Source organism: Melanerpes formicivorus, unplaced genomic scaffold (genome assembly GCF_026170545.1).
Source record: "Melanerpes formicivorus ecotype bairdi unplaced genomic scaffold, bMelFor1.0.p_v2 SCAF_4, whole genome shotgun sequence".
Classification (NCBI taxonomy): domain Eukaryota; kingdom Metazoa; phylum Chordata; class Aves; order Piciformes; family Picidae; genus Melanerpes; species Melanerpes formicivorus.
In genome coordinates this window covers 21,282,845-21,304,004 of record NW_027142356.1, presented here as the reverse complement: position 1 = coordinate 21,304,004, position 21,160 = coordinate 21,282,845, and the positions used below count along the sequence as shown (strand labels likewise).

General features: G+C 37.1%; 1 protein-coding gene across 2 annotated transcripts in view; it reads right to left on the bottom strand.

Moving 5' to 3' along the window:
- PDGFC (platelet derived growth factor C) overlaps positions 1–21,160 on the bottom strand; it is a 124,686-nt gene that overhangs the window by 12,781 nt on the left and 90,745 nt on the right. The window lies entirely within an intron of this gene.

Below are 21,160 nucleotides of genomic sequence, written 5' to 3'. Positions count from 1 at the left end.
GCTGTCAAGACAGATCTGAAAAATACATCAACAAGTTTTGTATTTTAATGTGATTCCTCTAGTAAACAAGACACTATAGTTTTTGGGTTTGTGCCCAGGAAACAATTTCAATTGACTTTTAAAAAGCATAAACATGTTTAAAACCAAGATAGACCCAAACAGTTGCATCTTTACTGACAGTAAAAATGATTTAGGATGAAGACCAGAGCAGAAAACATAGGGCTTCTGCTGCCCTGTAGAACAGCCAAGAATGACAATTAGTGTTGGATCAAATAGAATTTTCACTAGGTCTGTTTATATTGTATTTCTTTATGTGTACTTCACTCTTTCAAAACAAATGCCTTCTAGAAACCCCCTAAGGTGTTTACAAGCATAAAAGGCAAATAGACCAAATTAAGTCAACAGATCAAGTTATGGGCTTGGAAAAAAATCGAAACAATATAAAGCCTAACTTCACAAAACTATCCAGCCCTGGACATTATACATAGCAACATTACCACAGAAGAAATTTAGTATGTAAAATGCATTTTACAGTGCTCACAACGTTATTTGTATCACAGTATAACTAAGGTTGGAAGAGACCTCGAGGATCATCGAGTCCAACCTGTCACCACAGACTTCATGACTAGACCATGGCACCAAGTGCAACGTCCAATCTCCTCTTGAATGCCTCCAGGGATGGTGACTCCACCACCTCCCTGGGCAGCACATTCCAATGATGAACAACTCGCTTGGTGAAGAACTTTCTCCACACCTCAAGTCTAAACCTCCCCTGGTGCAGCTTGAGACTGTGTCCCCTTGTTCTGGTGCTGCTTGCCTGAGAGAAGAGAACAACCCCTTCCTGGCTACAACCACCCTTCAGGTAGTTGTAGAGGGCCATGTGGTCACCCCTGAGCCTCCTCTTCTCCAGGCTAAACAATCCCAGCTCCCTCAGCCTCTCCTCATAGGGCTTGTGTTCAAGGCCTCTCACCAGCCTTGTTGCCCTTCTCTGGACACGTTCAAGTGTCTCAATGTCCTTCTTAAACTGAGGGGCCCAGAACTGGACACAGTACTCAAGGTGCGGCCTAACCAAAGCAGAGTACAGGGGCACAATGACTTCCCTGCTCCTGCTGGCCACACTATTCTTAATGCAGGCCAGGATGCCATTGGCCTTCTTGGCCACCTGGGAATCACAGGTCCAAGGAATCACAGCTACTCCATCTAGCCTCTTTCTCAAAGAGAGAAAGGGAAGACACACTTTACACCTAGGTGACCTGAACAAAAACTTCAGCAAGTGATTTTGAAATTAGCCAGGTGAAGCTCAGCGCTAACGCATGGCTTAGTATGTAGCCTAATTTGAAGACCTATGATTAATCTCTCCTCCTGACACATTTCCTATGTGATCCTGGGCATGGTATTTTGGCCATAGCTTAATGACATAAAACATCTGGCAGTAGCATCTCCTTGCTACACCAGCATGACTGTATTTGTGGCTGCATCACAAACAAGAAGCAATCTTTCTGAAAAAGAGTAGTTCTGTTTTCTTTTTTTTTTTTCTTTTTTTTTTAACTGAATTCTTACTCACAGTGCAGAGCTCCAGCAGCTAAGCCATCACAACAGAGAGCACAGAAGCTGCTAACCAAACATATTTAGACTTACTCTGGTGCCTGGAGCTTCCTAGCATGCAGATTTGTAACACAGCCTTATGAAATCTGTAAAATGATCATAAAGGCAAGTCCTTGATCTTACAAGTCCTGTTAGAGAATTAATAGATTAAACACTTATTAAATGCTCATTCTTGGTTTATCTGAAGAATCCAGAAGCAGATAAATGGTAAAATTTCTGAGACTGGATGTTGCAGCCTTTCCCATTCTGCCACAATCTATTTGTCCTTTCCTTACACTGAACCCGCTCCAAAGTTGAACTATTCACAATAAAACAGCACTGATCTACAACCCACACAAGACCAGGTCTTAAGCACCGTTATTATCCAAGTAAAGCCTTCTTTTTGTTCCTGTCTCACTGAATAGGATTGTCAAGGTACTGACATTACTTTCCTCAAGTTAAAGGAGAGGCTAGAAGTAATTTTGTCAGCTTGCTGCAGCCAGGAGTGAGGAACTTCATGTTTAATGCAATCACTGAGTTAAGACTGGAACAATAAAAACAAATGAGTCAAATACTTGGCACAACAGAACACTCAGAAGTAGTGAGTAACATGTCTAAGATTTCATCCCCGCAAAAGAAATGCCCATTTTTTTTCATTTACTGTCTTCAAAAAAACATTATCAAGCAGTTTCTGAGTGAAAATTTATTTGTCCTTTGGAGAAACTATTAAACATCAGTATGGTTTAATCAGACTAGAAGGTACTCTGTAACAAAGAAAACCTCCCATCTTCCAAAAAAAAAAAAAACAAAAGTCAGGTAAGATCAGTACTTTGAAAGAAAAACATATTCCTTCTAATGAAATATCCTTGTAGATTTAAAAAAAAAAAATATTATTATACTGGAACACTCCAAGTCTTGCTTCAATTTTGAGATGCACTCTTGAAATTAACTGTACATGCACATTCTTGTAACATAATAAAGCAAGCCTCTTTTCTTCCTATATAATCACAAGTAACCCTCTTATTAGCATCATTGGAAGCTATGAGGGAAGGCAGATATCCAACTCTTTCCAAGTTTGCCTTAAGGACATAGAAAGTTCTTGGCATAACAACAGCACTTTCTTTACTCCCATAAGTATATGCAGTAGTAACTGTGAAAAGCCTACAGAAATCCTGACCTACCTGAAAAAGCACAAACTCTGACTTGCTCATTTGTATGCACTATAAAAAAAATAAGCTAATCCATTTGTGAAAACCTATCATTTGTAAAGATATCTTTGTGCAACATTAACCTGCATGATAGCTATGGAAAAGTTCAAGTAGCAATGTAAAAGCAAGTGGAGATGATCTGTAGATTGCCTGTATGCAATCACCTAAGAAGAGAAATCAAGTTGCAGGATTTTCTTCTTGTCCTTCTAGTGAAGGCATAGGAAAAAGGAGCAAGAGCAGATAATTAATTTAGATTGCCAAAGCTGGGGAATAACACAAGGGTGATTACTCATATGTGACACAGATGGAAGCCAGAACGGCCAGTGCCATTCCCATCCACTGTGCAACTTATTTAGCCCAAGTGACTGGTCACAGCAGCAAGGATGGTTCCATGAGAGACACAGCAGCTCCAGGGCTGTTAAGTAGGAAAGTCTAATAAATTAAGCTCCAGTGGCACTGAAATATATATGCATCTCTCATTCAGCTATCCTCACTTCAGGGACATTACTTCTGCAGGACAAATGACATACTGACAGGGGTACCACCCCTCCTTGATTTAATCAGCTTGAGATCCACAATGTAGGGTGGCAACCCCCATCTTCCCTTGACGGGCCTTCAGTTCTCTGACTTTCAAAGGCTCTCTACATTTTTTGTTCTTGTATTGTGCTCCAGCTGTTAACCAAAGGCTTGTCTAGCCTCTCTTCATATGCTTGCATGACTTTCCTTTTATCTCATAAGGGCCTTATTTTCTGAGTATCAAGGCACTTGAACTAAATTGCATTTTTAAGCCAGAGGTGGCTTTCTAAACTCTATGTTTGTATTTTTTTTATGGCACTTAGAGGATTGCTTTCCAAACTGTGCATCATTTTTACTTGCCTTTCCCAAGACTAGAAAGGTTCCAAGAGAACAGCATCTTTCTGTCTTTGCCTGCCACAGGTATGAATGAAAGAATAAAGGTGCGTAGAAGTAGTGTTAGGAGGAGTCCATTTCATTTGGTTAAAGTTTTGAGATTTAAAGTTTTTAATATTTCCTCAGAGTTTCTGCACAGTTCACAGAGAAGGCCTGGAATTACAATTGTGCTGGAAACAACTGGGAGATGCTCTAATATCAGCAACATGTAAATTGCACAGGATGCTACTAATCATCAGCTTTCTTCTGGCAAACTGCAGCTTTTTGCCTGAAGCCTGTGCACCATGCTTTGAAAGAAGCAGCGTAAGTGTGAGAGCCACTCTTGTGGAAAAAAAAGATGACACATATCTAGAGCAAGTTCATAAAATCTCAGAGGATGGCATCAACAGCATTAATCTCTGGAAGCCATAAAAATACTTCCGTGCTTGTGTAAGTTTTCATCATATGTATCTATAACCATGTATGTGTACATTTGTGTGTTTACCCATGTATACCAATACATTTTGGTTTTTTCCCTTATCTTATGCATCAGTAAAGATCCACAAGAATTCACTTGTGGAAAAGAAGAAAACAAATGCTTGCAGTACTGTGTAGTAGGGAAAACCATACTGACAATACACTTCATCATGATAGCTGTAGTGTTTTCTGTTCCTACATACACACAGAGAACTATCTTTCTTGGGTGCAGTTACATTCCCTCCCTTGTCTCTCCTCTTGTGAAAGTATTTGTGAAACCAGTAATGATTGTATTATTTTGGGCAAAAGTTTTTCATTCACTGATATATTCTTTTGGTTAATTAATGAGAGGAGATACAAGCAATTCTGCTTGAAAGGTATGTTGCCAGCACCTCTCACAGCGGCAGAGGTCTCAAACCATGAAGCATGCAGTCCCTGCAATGCCTAGAATCCATGAAAGCTTGTAGGTTCAGCCTGCCAGTTGCAGGAGAAGTCAAGTTTTGATGCCTGTCTTTCTTTACCACGGGTTTTAACAGTATTTGCTTACATTAAGAATTTGTGGCAGTAGTACTGAATGCTAAGACTCTATACAAAATTCTTTAAGAAATGCAAGACCTCTCATGACTCAGACATGTCTCAACTCAGTAGTCAAACACCCTTAATCTGAAACCATGACCTGATGTGCTGTGTTGAACAAGGAATATTTAAAAGCTAGCAAACCAAGTTATGGTATAGACTATCTCCATGACAAGAAGTTTAAAAGTGACAGTTTCATTTAGGGCCCCTTCCTCAAATAATTTGTCTTTTTTGCTGTTTTAAGATCACTGCAAACTAATTTTAGGTACATAACCCCTGAGTTTTGGTTTCCATCGTGAAGTTTACTTGTGGCAGAGTAATAGCTAAACCATAACCAATTCCAAACCCTTAACTTTTAGTGAGGACTGTCTTCTTGTTTATACATCTCTTTCTTCATAATGAGACTTTAAACAAAATTTACAGTGAGCTCTCCCCACTCCACAAGTATATATATATATATGTCATAAGAAAAAGTAAGTCTACCTTTTGTATCCTAGTAACAACTCCAAAATATTTTGATTTCTGAACTTCAGAGTAACTTGCCTTATAACATTCTGAAACCAAACATATGCAATACATTTATATACTGTGCAAAGATGTGTAAGCTAAATAATATATATAAGAAAATATTACATACCCTATCCAACACATAACTCTATTGAATGACTCTGATTACTTGTTCTTTATATATAGTACAGTAGCATTGCAATTCATATATTTTTGCCCCCTAAATGACATTTTCTGAAGCCTCTTATTTTGATCAATGTTGTGTGATAAATTTCATAAGAATTGAATATTGAATACTGAGAGCAGGAAATAGAATCTCTTCTCAGTATTTTTAATGAGATCCTAATACATGTTTTTACAGCTCAGACACAAAGTTGCATTTAGCGTACAGACCCCTGGCTCCAAGATTTACCTGAAGATTAGCAGAAAGAGAGCAAAAAAAAGAATCTCACAACCACAGATTAACACCATTCACTGAAACTCTGATACCATGCAAGTCCTGTAAGAAAACCCTCTGTTGCAGGCTAAAATGCAGAATAAAAGAGGAATATGACTGTAATTCACCAAGCAACAATGCGAGAGTCTTAATGCTCAGTGACATGAGTCAATGCAAAAGAGATTGCCACAGTCAGACTGCAGTGGGCATACAGATACAGTCTAAGGAATGGTTGCTCAGATCTAATTGCAAATGAGTTGATTGTGATTGTTAATCACTGCACTTACATCTTGCATCTGTTACAGTTATGACTTACAGAAGAATTTTTATTTTGTTCTGTACACACAGCTCTAGTTCTTACTAGTGACAGTAGTTTAAAAGGAATAAACAATCAACCTAAGTGCAGCTGTTCTGAACAGAAAGTAGTTTTTGACTTTCTTCTATGACCAGGGATGCAGTCAGCCATAATTAAAGAACATCATGTTTGCAGACCTTTTTTTTTTTTTTGTCTGTTTCCTTAACTACTCATTTTACTCAAAACACACAAATAACTATAAAAAGCTCAACCAAATTAAAGAACAGCCCGTGTTTGGAGTCAGGGAATGGACTGCTCTAAGTTCCCTTTTGGTATCAGAAATGGGTAGCTGTTGTTAGCAAAATATTTATCCTAGTAGGTTCACAGGAGGTTCACCAAACAATAAACACTGGGAATGACTGTTTATTAAACTAAAAAGTGCATTTGGCAAGGATGATGAAAATTACTTCTTCAGTACATGCTATTTTAATTTGATCGTTCGGAATACATGTTAAATTGCATTCCACAACAGGTTTCTGTTCATTTCCTATCACAATAAAAGGAACACACCCAACATTCCTGTACAGCCGACACTGCAAATCAGAGCTTGTCCTGCCTTGAAGGTATAAAGTCCTTGAACAAAACATCAATTTACAGGGAAGCAACCTCACCTTTTCCTTATGTATCTGTTCTTAATGTCACCAAAGTTATTAGAGATTTATCACATTTTAGACTTTCTGGGGAAAAAAAGTATTATTTACTTGTAATATTTAAAATTGCTTTATCTGTAGCATACATGTCACAACCCATAAAGCATGGTAGAGACTATGGCTACATTGCCCACATAAAGATCCTCACACCATTAGAACCAGTCAGATTCATACTTTGTGAGCTAGTTTTTGCAGCCATATACTGCTAACAATAATGGTGTCCTGACATACTCTTAACATTCAGTTGTATCACTTCTACCTATGTTTTTTCTGCTATCTGTATCTCTTAATTCTTATCTTGCCTCATTATGTGTTTCATATGTAGTATGCACAGAAGTACAGTGTATGTGATAAAACAACCACTAAAAGGCAAAATTAATTGGGAAAGTATGCTTAGTAAGAGAAACTTCAGAAAAACAAATAAAACCTCATCAGTTAAGGAGCAAAACATTAGAAGTATACAAGCAAAATCCTAAATATAGAAGTGTCTTCAGAAGAAGTATACTCAGAAGCATGAACAGTGTTACAGGCGACCAAAATCAGAACAGGAGACAAGGCAAATCTTATTCAGTTATATTCAGAACTCAATGATAAAGCCAGACTACTGAGCTGACAGAGAGGTCTCAGCTGAAATACAGTGATCAGATTTATCTCCAGCACATATAAGGTATAGGCAGAGAGAAAGAGAACACTCAGGGGAGAGAGTAATAAGAAAAAGAAACCATGAACTATGATAAAAGATTGAGCGATACTAGTTTCTTTAATCTTGACAAGACTAGGGTGACAGGAGATACAATAACAAAAATCTAAGTGAGCATCACATGATCAGCTCTTCCCTAGCCCATCAATCACAGGAAAGATCTATGTCATATCTCAGAGTAAGATTTCATACTATGTCAAGCAGTGCAACAAATGATCAGGGAAATATCTGCAATCTTCATCCCTGAATATCAGGAACATTACAAATATCTTGCACGAACAAGCTTGCATTTCTCTGCTTGCATCTATCTGGTAACCTTCTTCTTTCTTTAAAAAATAAAATTTAAATGCTTAATTCTAGAAAGAAAATAAGTCTAAATTGTTTTCAAACCTTTGCCACTGATTAGCTATGCCAAATCCTTAAGTATACATTATCAGACTCTAATAAATTTTTTTCTGCAGTGGATACTTCTCCATTTGTACATTTTAACCCTTTATATTTATTTTATTAATACTGAAATAAAACTCAGTAACTGCATAACTGTATACTTAAATATAATTCGTAGAAAAATGCCTTTTTGTCTTTTTATTGTATGCCAATGCACAAGCCCTTAACTCACATGAGAATTCATGAAATTACTCCAGTTCTGGACTTCAATTTAGCTGCTTCCTCTTGAAGAAAAGTAGGGAGTCACAAGGTTTTAACAAAAGTTAGTTCTTTGACAGTATCATCTACATGTTCCTTAAAGTATCTCTGCTATGATGCATGTTTTCAGTCTCTATGGCCACTTTAAAAAGGATTCTTCAAAAATGGTTTGAAAGCAGACTACTTCATTCTATTTCCAGTAGACTCCCACGAAATTCTGTACTACTTAAAGCATGAACAAAGCTGTTAAAATTAATTAGGCTGAATTTTAAGGCATCACTACAAGTAATTACCTCAGCCTGATTCTTGCTGTTATTAAGAAAAAAAAAAAACAACCACAAAAAATAATCTTTGGAAAAAATCCAATTACTTTTATTATAAGGAATAAATGTGGGTTTGTACAAGCAATTTCTTCTCAGTCCCTTCCTTGACACATCTAAAATTAATTTAAAAAAAAAAAAGGAGGAAAGATGAAGTCTGCCAAATAATAAACCCATAGTATTAACAAATCCAGTAGGCCATTTCTAACCACGTGAAAGAAAAGAGGATTATCAAGAGTAGCCAGCATGGATCCACTAAGGGGAAATCTTGCTTGACTAATCTGATAGCCATGAAGTCATGACCAACTGAATAGATGAAGGCAGAGCAGTGGATATCATCTATCTTGACCTCAGCAAGGCTTTTGATACTGTCCCCAATAACATCCTTGTAAACTCAAGCTAATTAGATGACTGGACCATAGGGTGGGTTGGTAACTGGCTCAACAACAGAGAGTTGTGATCAGCAGCAGAGAGTCCAGTTGGAAGCCTGTGCCCAGTGGTGTTCCCCAGGAATCAGTACTGGGTCCAGTTTTGTTCAATACCTTCATTGATGACAAGGATGAGGGGATTGGGTGTACCCTCAGCAAGTTCACTGATGATGCACAGACAGGAGTGTGGCTGACACACTGGAAGGCTGTGCTGCCATCCAATGAGATCTGGACAGGCTAGTGAACTGGGTGAAGGCAAACCTCATGAAGTTCAGTAAGGACAAGTGCAGAGTCCAGCATATGGGGAGGAAAAACACTATGCATCAGTACAGATGAGGGGTCTTCCTGCTGGTAAGCATCTCCATGGAGAAAGATCATGGACAGCAAATTATCCATGGGAATGCAATGAGTCCTTGTGGCCAAGAAGGCCAATGATATCCTGGGGTGCATTAAGAAAAGTGTGTCCAGCTGGTCTAGGGAGGTTCTCCTTCTACTTTGCCCTGGTGAGACCACATCTGTAATAGTCTGTGTCCAATGTTGGGCCTCCCAATTCAAGAGAGACAGGGATATGCTGGACAGAGTCCAACGGAAAGCTATGAGGATGATTGCAAGACTTGAACATCTCTCCTGTGAAGAAAGACTGAGAGGTGGGGCTGTTTAGTCTTGAGAAGGCTGAAAGGCAATCTTATCAACATTTGTAAATATCTGAGGGATGGGTGTCAAGATGAAAGTGTCAGTCTCTTTTCAGTGGTACCCAGTGACAGGACAAGGAACAGCAGGTACAAGCTAGAACACAAGAGGTTCCACCTGAACATGAGGAGACACTTTATACTGAGGGTGATGGAGCACTGGAACAAGCTGCCCAGAGAGGTTGTGAAGTCTCCTCTGGAGACTTTCAAAACTCACCTGGATATGTTACTGTTCAGCCTGCATTAGGTGATCCTGCTTTGGACTCAATGATCTCTGGAGGTCCCTTCCAACAACTAACATTCTGCGATTCCGTGAGGTAGAACAAATCTAAAGACTGCTAGTAAATCAACTGGATTCCACTAAGCCTGACAGAACTCCAGTTATAGCACTACCACTGTCCACAGATGGGGCCAAATTATTTTTAACTAATCTGGTCAAATAGATTGGGTATTTTGAGCTCTCTCTCTCTATATATATATATATGGGCTTGCTAACATAATTATCTCCAACAAAAATGATGAAAAATTCATAGTGACTTATGTTCTCAACCAGGCCATTAACCTTCCTTGTAATGTTTTAAACAAGTCCACTCAGGCATTGATTACAGCCTCAGTCTGGCAATGAGAACTGCTCACACCTCTCCTCTACTTAAAGGGATCTCCCTCTGTGTGCAGCTTGCGGCCTCTCACATCACTTCTCTGTTCTTGCCTCACTCACCATGCTGTGTACATGCTACAAAGCTGTAACATTCACCTGCCCAAGAAAGGAAGTGCCACACACTAATGCTGCACTGATCTTAACCCTTTACAATCGACTTTCTACATTTACAATCTACAATCTATTTCTGGTGATTTCATGTAGAATATATGGACTAATTATAGAACACAGACAACAAAAACTGTGGTTTTCTAAGCTTTAATTAATTGGTATTTTTAGAGGCTGCTATTCATTGCAATATGTGGTTAGATGTGAGGCTTACTAGGTTAAATAAAGAGCTAAAGTGTGAGGTATTGGTTCCACCTGAATGTTAGCAACATGTAAAAAAATACGATTTTCTGTGAAATGCAGATGTTGTTTTCATTCTGTTGAACTCAACATTAAACAAAGTTATTTGCTGCATTAGCCTACTAAACTGAAAGGTACTGGCTAACCACAAATTTCCTCTTATGACCCAGATGGAAAGTGCTTCAAAATCATGTGATTGAAAAATGCTCATTTCAATGCTTGACAAAGCACTGTTTCACAAATAAGCCAAATAAGAAGATAAATGAAGGTTATACTAAAAATGCATTATTTACAAGCACTGATCACTGAATATGTATCTTAGAGTGCTTTTTTGGAGGGCATGAGGGACAGATATTACAATCTACTGCAGAAGAGGAGCTTAAAAGAAAGGGCATGGGGTGGGGAGAAGGAAGGGAAGCAATTTGCACAGGAAAAACTGGTAAGCACACTCATTGAAGAGACGTGTGTGGTTTCTTCTGGTGGGATTTCTTCCACCTGCCCAGCAACTATTATGCATTGCAAAAAAGTGTTCTGACAAACAGGAATGTTTTGGAAAGCAACTAAAATACTGACACCTCTCTTTTTCTCTACTTCTTGCACAGAAAATTAATCAATTTTTTTGAGATAAATACTGATCATGATCTCAGAATGGTAAGATCAATACTGTTTTAAACCCAATTACCATCAAAGTTAAGTTCTTCCAGGCAGACTTTACTTCCTTGCTGAAAGTGGTCCATGGTGTGTAATTCACTCAATTAGGAAATTAGAGGAATAGGTAGTAAGTGTGAAATAACATCTCAGTGGGTAGAACATTATTCTCAGTGCAATAAATGCATATAGAGAAACAATTATTTGCCAATTAATTTATCATTTTTTGTAACTCCATTATCTATTTGAACTCGATAATGTGGTTATTCTTTTCACAATTTAGTCAACGTTTGTCATTTCCCGTTGAAATGGCTTATTTAAAAATCTGCCTGTCCCACTATCTGTATGACAGAGAAGAACCAGAATCACAACATCTAAAGATTTCAAAAGCCTATAAATTGGAACATGTAATGTTATCTATTGTTGCAATTTCAATAGTGCGTTTGACAATACATTAATGGAAATAATGAACATTAAAATTGCATGCAATAATAAATACAAGTTGATTGTTAGGATTACTTTAAAATACAGTTATTCTCCTGACAAAAAACCCAGAGGAATGCCATTTGTAAACAGAGTGATCCGAACATGAGTTTGGCACTATAAATATTGCCAGTTATCCTCCCTTAGGTAACCTGACTATTGTTTTCTTTTCTCCTCTAAGCCTCAATATACAGAAAAAAAAAGCAACAACAAAACCAAGCAAACCCCACCAAAAGAGAAAAGGCATCCTTTTCTTGCAGCAGAAATTGTCTCTGGAAGGTACAAATGCCTTACTGCAAGGAAGCCATGCTCTGTGACAAACTGTTACTGGAGACAAGAGACTGTACTTGACAGTCAGAGCAAGGCATAAAATATCCATGCTGAAAAGCACACATGCTGTGCCCTGTGAAAGATTTGCTAGATGTGTTTCTTCCTGGTTCTCTTTGGGGATTCTCTGTTTGATTAGGAGATTATTTTTTCTAACTATTTAATTAATAATGCACAAAACCCCTTCATTATTTGCTAGCACTTTTACATACAGATGTTACATGTTAATTTCTCTTCTGTTTAGTCTTAAAGAAAAAATATACATGAATCCTTAACTATAAACATATACACAAATCCTTAACTACAAAGAGATATGTGATAGTAGCTTGCAAAGTAGCTGTTGATTTTACTTAGCTCTTCTTCAGTCGTAACACCATCTCAAAGGTGTTCTTAGGCTTTAAATTAAGCAGCAATATAATGCCACTCTATAGTACATAACCAGAACGTTTTGGTTTACTATGTCAGAGCAGAAAGCTGCTGTGGGGTTGACGATTGCCCAAAAACCTGCACTTACTTTTCACATCTTTACAGGGAGCTTTGCACAAAGTTCAGGTTCACCCCTCTCTCACATTTGCAAGATAATGGGCATTCAATCCAATTACCAATATAACATCAAAGATACACAGCTTGGTTCCTTAAGTTCCAATATTTTTAGATAAGCTTTGTTAGCAAAGTAGCAACTTAATTCCAAATTTTATATTGCCTTTCATAGATACTTAGCTGTAAAAGTAACTTTTTTTATTCTTAATGGTGACTGGGAACATAATCAAAAAATCCTGTGACAATTTTCCATTTGTCCTTGTACTGTTGGCTTGACCATCTAGCTTTGATTTTTAGTGAAAATCTGGGCTGTACTTTGAGGTGTTTTATACCAGCAGTTTCAAAACACTCTTATTAATTTATACAAGCAGTTTCAAAACACGCTTATGAAATTAATTTACACTGCATCAAAAGATATGCTGCTTTTTTAGGCACCTAACTGCAATATTTTTTCTCTACATGAAAGGTGCCTATGGCATTCTTAAGCAGAAATATTTTCTTAGAAAAAAAGGTATGTAAAGTTACACCTATCGATAGAGTGCAATGACAGAAAGAGATCAAGGACAGAATTTACTTTGACTAGAAGACAAGAATTCCAAGCCAAGTAGGCATTACACAGATGACTCAACAATGGGAAGCATTTTATTATTAATTTTTGACTAGCCAGAAGACCTCATATTGAACAGCCTGAAGACAAATAAGCACATACAAGTCAGGAAACCTCAGAAGATTGGAGTGATTTTCAGAAGATAAGCAATGGCAACCCTATTAACAGCTTACGCATTAAAAGCCTACATACATGGGGGCTTACTATCCTGAAAGTTAGCAAGTTACAACTGATTTGGCATTTGGCCCTTTCTCCCAAGAAATACAAATGATGTCCAAGGGATAATTTTGCTCAGCTCAATTATTTTACTGTCCTTTGGCTGCCTATCCATTTTGGTCACATCAGCTACCTGAGAAGTTTGGGGTCAGCTTCAAAATTTGTTTACAAATCAATTTTGGATGCTTTGAAGTTTCAAAACCAGTAATCTTTTTACATTTACATGCAGGTACAAGTGAAAGAATAAAACTAAAAATAAAATATTTGAAAATTACCATTTAAGAAATTGTATTTACTATGCCAACTATTCATGAAACCATGTGAATGTGGATTTCTATCAAAATTACCTTAGCACACTGTCTTTCTTGTTAAAGACAGTCATGCTTTCACAAGTATTTGCCGTGCTGCTAGATGATCTAGAGTTATTGATGTCTACTGAGAAACTCTTAAGTTAACTAAGTGCTACCAAAAGACACTGGACAATAAAGTGTGAGACTGATTTATTTACACCACTACAATGAAATTCTCCTAACCACCTCACAGATTTACTCAGATTAGAGCTGAGAACTGTTGTACATGGTATCAGGGTAGAATTATTATGGAGTTCCCCAAAGGAATTCTTTCGCACTGAAGGGGAAGAGCCCCTGTTAAGAGCCACCAACTTCACGATGTTTGTAGGATTACGTGCAAAATTTCTTCCAAAGGCTATGCCATCTGCTTTCACACCTCCACTTTTCAAGTGCCTTTGAACCTGCTCTGTCATGCACTAAATCACTCCCTTCAATTTAAAGCCTAGCATTTTATTTCTCCTCATAAATGAGTTATATTACTTTTCTTCCTACGATTTATTGCCTAGCTCAAAAGCAGTGTGAAATTAATACTCAAGCAGCCTGAGCATTCTTCCTCTGGAAATGTCTTTTGCCAAACAAATTGCCCTCCATTTTCACATGCAAGGTTTTCTTTATTTGATTATTTTGGTTTTTTTACATGATTACAATTCTTCAACAATGTACACCAAGTATCAGGGATGAACATGGCAGCAACCCCACTGAACTCCTTCTCCACCACCCCAGCCAGAGATAATTGGAAGTACAGATGCAACAGGATTTGATTATCTAGATTTTCCCATGAAAAAAAAACAAAACCAAAACAACAAAACCTTTTCAACAAAAACCCTGGTGTCTTCAGTCACAACTTTCATCATCATTAAAAAAGTTTTAAGTACTTATGAGAAGCTAACAAATGACAGCTCATAATCCCCATCTGTAACACCAGAGGCCAGATACTGCAAATACAAGACAGGTGCAAATTTCAGTATTCTCACAGTGCTTATTATCTACCCCTTTTTTAGAAACAGAAAGATTTAATCTTAACACCACTACCAATACCGCACATTAATCTTTCTGCAAGTAAACTCCTACCCTGAGGCTACCGTGCAGTTTTATTACGCTGACAAAAACTTTTCTCCTGAATTTAAAGGGGTGCTTCCACCGGTCTGTGGAGCTAGACTGTGCAGTCATCTACAGAAGTTGCTCTACAGCTGATTTATCTCATATGTCTAGAGCTGAACTTATAATTCCATTTTTTTCCATGCAATTCTGCTGCTCCTTAGAATCTTTCAGATCTGATCTATATTTTTAAAAAACAAACACACACAAACAAGAGAAAACTTAACACTGAATTATTGTTCTGTCCCAAATTATTTCCTTTAATTCATGCTTTCATCTTTTCCTACCAGAATTATGGTAAGAAAAGTCATCACAGTAGACACCACCTCAAGTAGTTACCGCCTGTTTTGTTGGGTTGAGGCAATGGCTAGACAGTGGCATGACTAATATATTGATACTGGACAGGGACACAACATGAATACAGCTGGAAGAGTACAACTGAAAATACGGTGCAGCCTGAAGCCTAGTATCAAAGGTACGTTTGCTTACCTTTTTTTCCACTAGCAAGCATGTCAGACACAACGTCTCAGTATTTGAAAGCACAAAAAATCTAGGACTGTGCCAGCTACACAGGGAATTACTTTGAGAATGGGACAGAGTCACTTTGCTTTGGAATTGGTAGAGAAGCCATCAGCATGCTTTCTCAAAAAGCTGTGAATAACATGTTGATCCTGGAAATTGGAAAAGGGATAGTCAACTAGACAATTATGTAATACTTAAAACATAAAAAATTAAAGATAGTAAAAAAAAAACCAAAAAAACCACAACAAACAAGAAAATGGTGTTGGGTTGGTTTTTTTGTTCGGGTCTTTGTTTGGGTTTTGGGGCTGGATGGGTGGGTTTTGGCTTTTTAAACTGAATATATCAAGTGAAAAGTAACTTATGTAACATTTAGTAAAGTATTAACAAAAATACCCACACAAATAACTGAGACATTGCATTTTGTAGAAAAGATATGATCTATAAGATTGAACAAATAACTTTGAACCGTGACTACAGAATAAATTTTTAAAACTAAAGGCACATTTGGACACCATTGTGGAATATTTATGTTGAGGCAGCGTTCATCTCCATTACATGAGATCAGTGAGTTTACAGTTTGTATCTAGATATGGTTCTTCTCCAGTATAGGAGCTGTTTGAAGCTTTTATTCTATGAGGTGCTTATACAATCTCATTTTAGCAGGGTATGCTGTGAAGATGGGAAGTTCACCTGCGTTCAAGGGGTGCATGGACAATTATTTTCAAGGAACATCCATTACAGATTCCTAAATGGACAAAGCACCCAGGCTCAAGGAATTTCCCTCTTCTGCAGAGAATAGCTACTGAGTGGGAGAGTACAAGAAGGGTAAAGAATCACATCTTAACCTCCTCCAATGCTCCCCATCATCCATTTATGACCACCATGGGTTGCAGGATCCCAGACTAAGCAAATTTTGGGTTGATTCAAGGCAGCTCAACACTTGGGAAGCTAGAAAAGCAATTGGAAGGCTTAAAAACTTGCAATTACTGCTAACTCTGTTAAGTAATAATTTTTCCAAATTCATATGCCAATACACATAATACATGTTACATGCTTTAATGCATTACCAGCTGATCCTCATTCATTTGTAATGAACTGTTTTGTGAATGAGATTGAGAAGGAAGAGAGACTCTCTGGAGATCAGAAAAGCAAAGTTTATAACAGTAGTGAGTAATACATCATAGGCTAATATCTTTAGTTGCTACAGAGAGGCAGTATTATCATTTTGTTAATTTCTTCTGTAATTGCTCTGACCTGACCTAATTCAGTCCTTCTTGAGTGACCTTAATGAAAAGAAAAAAAAAGTCAGCCAACCACCACCACCAAAACCCCAAACAACAAAAAACAAACAAACAAAAAATAATCCAGACTCAAATACACTTGAAGAAAGGTTTATCAGCTAGTAGAAAATCCTATTGATCTCATTAAGCAAAATACTCAAAATCTGAAAAACAACAAGCAATTGACTTATTTTTAGATCTTTAGTCTTGACATTTAACTGTGTTTTACTATATAGACACACTCTCATAACAAGAACTCAAAAAATGTACTCAGGAGTACAATACTAAAATGTAATTGTTAAAAGTTATTTTCATTAGTGATGTGTTCCCTCATTATTAGCAAGTGTAAACATTACATCAAGTTGAAGGACAAAAATACCATCAAAGGTAACCCTTACGGTAATGCTCAAGGCTTGTAATTCACTCCAGTCCACCTTCCCCATGTACCCTGTATTGTCTTCCTCTCATCATTAATGCAGATTAGATTTTCCACCTCACTATCTTTCATGGATTTTTACACCTTCCCCCCTCCCCCCCATTTGCTTATTAATTCACAAAATAGAGTTCTTTCAGATAGTTCTCAAACAGAAATAAAGTTACCTAAGATCTCACCAACACCAGCCAGACCACTCCCAGAGTCATCACATTCCAGAAAACTTTTGAAATTGTTCAAGACAAGACTAAACCAATCCTCTTTCTGTCTTTAAATTCTCTTGTAGACTTCTTGAGAACAACAGAGTACACAAAATTCAAGCTTATATATATTTTTTTTCAGGTCACATCTTTAATGTGTCACTTAATTTAAAAGGAGTTTCTCTTTAGCCCTTGTCACAAATTTAATGCAAAATGAAATCTCAAAAGAAAGAATTGGTCCAAAAACCTCTCTGATTTACAAATAATTTTTTTCCACACAAAAAAAAAAATTGAATGATTGAATTTGCATGCTGCAGTATCTTTGGGAGTTTGCTGATTTATACAGGCATAGATTTCACTACACCTAACCAGCGGAAACTGACCACAGAGGTTTTGTTTAAGAGTCCTTCGTATTGTATGAAGGATTTCCACAGCACATTTTCACTTCAGTAGCATTACAAAGCTCTAAAGAACACTCTCCTGCTGCTTTGTACCACCTTGGCTCAAACAACTGTGAAATCATGTTATTTCCAAAATCTTTTGATTACTTCTTAAGGAAGTGTAGAAAAACTTTTGTTGAAGAGATCCGTAATTTCCTCTATGACGTTTCTGGATAGATTTTCAATTATTGCAGACAAAGTTAGGCCTCTCTTGAACTTTGGTACTGACATGTGAAATACACACCTGACATCTGTGAAATCTCTGCACTTTTGAAAGGAAGAGAATGCAAGGCAAGTGCTTAGTTTCTCTGTTCTGTTACCATGAACTTTTTGTGCTGGCATTTAAATTTTATTTGCCTTTTTTATTAAGCAAGCTCAGTTAAAAAGTTCCACAAACAAGATCAACATGCTCAACTCTAAAAGACCAAGGCTTAGCCAGTTTGGATGAAACACAGAAACAATTACTAATTAGCCCTAAACAGATTATCTGCACAATATTAAATTTAATTTTTGTTACTGTTTATAGGAAGAGGACTACTAATGGCATCTCGGTATCAAGAGGGAAAAAACAAATCTTATGTACTGAAATACAGGTAGCCATACAGTACTGCACCAAAAGGACATAACACCTGTTAAGTCACTTTTAAACCAAGTCAGTCTTGAAGCAGCTTCTTGGATTTTCCTCTCCTTCTGCCCTTGCATAGTTAAGTCTGTTATTTGCAAAAATCTTTGGCGTGATCTTTGATGACAAATGGCATGCTACCATATGCCAAAAAAGAAGGGGAATACAGTCACCACCAGCTTCAACTTTAACTGGAGCTGCTTTGTTCTGAGTGCCCTGAATAATTAATAACTACTTTGGCAATCAGTCATGCATTCCTTAATGGCACCTCAGGCATCAAGTATCCTATTCATCCACTCCCCCCAAGCAACAATGAACTTTATTACTTAAAGTTTTCTCTGCCAAAGTTATAACTGATATAATTTAAAGTAAACAAGTCACTAGAAAGAATGAAGTCCAAACATATATGAATTTATAAGGTTTCCCTCAACTGCATGTGACTAGTATATGAATTAAAGCTGTAAATGGGGGCAAGTGAGGAAAAGAAATTAAATATTAATTGGTTTTTGCAATAAAGTTCTAGGAGAGTTTAGGTGGTATAGTGGTGCCAAAAGTATGACTTTTAATAAATGTATAGCTGAACAGCCAAAATGCAGAACAACCACTATGAGGGCCTTAGTGAATAAAGCAGCTCACCAGTAAGAACAGACTAAGTGACAAAGTAGAGTATGAAAAAGTGCCCATAAATAACACAAACTACATTTTCTTAGTAAGAATAAACCTTTTCAACACTTCCTTCCACTTTATGGTACTCCTGACAAAATTAACTTGCAACTACAGAACAGAGGAAAGGAAAGTGGAGATAGACCAGTATATTAGAGAAAGCTCTAGATGTGCCCAGGGTACACAATTTAAAATGGAAGAAATTCAAACTATTAAACTGTAACTAGCTACAACCTGAACAAAAAAAGTCATGTTTTTCTTGAAGAGCATTCTGCTTGTATACAGTATACACACTGCTTTTCTGCAGCCTTACAACCCTATAGTAAACCTTTCTAGAAAATAGTGTCGCATCTATTAACATTGGAAGTGCTGCAAGCCCTTTTGAGTAACTAAATCTTAGGATCAATCAGATCAATAGCCATTCTTCTCACACTTATTCATCATGTGAAAAGTCAGTTTGAAATATAATATACAAAGTAAAAAAAACCACCCACCAAAAAACAAAAAACAACATTAAAACCCCAACAAACCCCAAAAACCCCCCCACAAAAAAATCTCAATAAATTACAGCAGATTTAAACAAAGTCATTTCTCTTGTTCTTTAAAGGACCTGAAAATGTGTCCGGTGCCCCTCTCTGTGTGTGGCCTTCAAATACAGAAACAAGCTTGCACTGTTTTATTTCAGTTTTGCTTCATTTCTCCCCAAACAATCTCTCATTGCTAGTCTACAAGGCATCAACCCATCCCCCTCCTGTCAAAAACTGAGGGAAAAAAAACCCCAACATTTAACTGTTTAGGACCAATTCATTCAAGTGAATCAGTTACAAGAAATGTTTAGAATTTGCACTCATTCCTACAGCTGGCATATTTTATGCAGGAATCTGGGAAAGAAGCAGAGGCTGTACATTTTAATTTTTCTTGCAATGCTGAATGAGATGACACTTTAGTTTTAAAGAAAAATATATTTTTTTGGTCACCAGTTTTCAACTGCTTTAGGTACAAAAAGCAGTCGCATCCTGAAACTCAGTAATGGAGATTTCACTTACAACCTGCAGTCTGAAATGTGAAATTGTATTTTGCATTGCTGAAGATGCAATTTCTGATGAAAAGCTCACGACTCTCTCTTTCCAAAAGAGATTTTTCAATTAATCCTCACAAACTGATAAACACTTTTCATACTGCTCATTCTCGAGGCAAGTTCTGAATTCCTACAACATGAAGGGGGCTGATCTTGCCTGTCATATATGCAAGAGAGTGTACACTTAGCAGCTCAAACAGTTTGTATGTACACTTCTTATGCTGTAAGAGCTTTGCTAATGGAGAAAAACAGGGAACTAAAAATGCATTCTATGAAGTCAGCTGGTTTTGTCTATAAAGTTATGCAAATATTTTGAAGATTTAGTAATTGTTCTGTAAGTGTTCATAACTTAAATGTTATAACCAGTTTTCCCATCAAATGTGAAGGAATAAACTCAGTTCATCTGTACAGCATGGAATAAAGAATACACATATTTTTAGGTGGCTTTCTTTCATCTACTCCACAAAAATTGTATGAGACATAAGTTGGATATCTATGTAGCAGATAGGATGTAATAAAAGAGCTGCAACAACAAAATTTGGCATTAGCCCACAAATGTATCTACTTATGGATTCTTTTACCATTTTCTAAAAGTAAACATGCTTATTACAGTTTGCCCTTGGGTGTACAGAAGTTCAAACCTCAACATGTTTCATACTGTTTTGGAGACTGATTGACATTTCATTTAGTTTCAAAATACACGATTATCAAGTCAGATTATTCTCCTAACAAAAGGGTCTGACTCGCAGTAGAATCAAATATGTAGCTCAAACATTCAATCACTTCGGGAATACTTCTTTCTTAGGCCTAAATATTTAAAAATGTTTCCAAGAAAACAACAGAAAATAACATACATATACATATATATATGTATACACATATTAACACACACACTACTACACCACTGACATCACCATCATCATGCTGAATATATAACATATATGATTATGCACTGTTGAAAAGATACATGGAACTGTCCTTTCGTGCTTCTCAGTAACTGCAGTTTTGCAAATGGGGAGAATTGGCAACAACAGCAAAAGCAGTAGGCAAGCCAAAGGCACTGTGTGAAGTACATGTCAGTGGGGTTACAGCATGGATGCTTTTGATCACTATTTTATTGAGCTTGCAGATATTTTCCACCAACAAAATACCACAGACCACAAGACTACTCAGGAGACTCACAA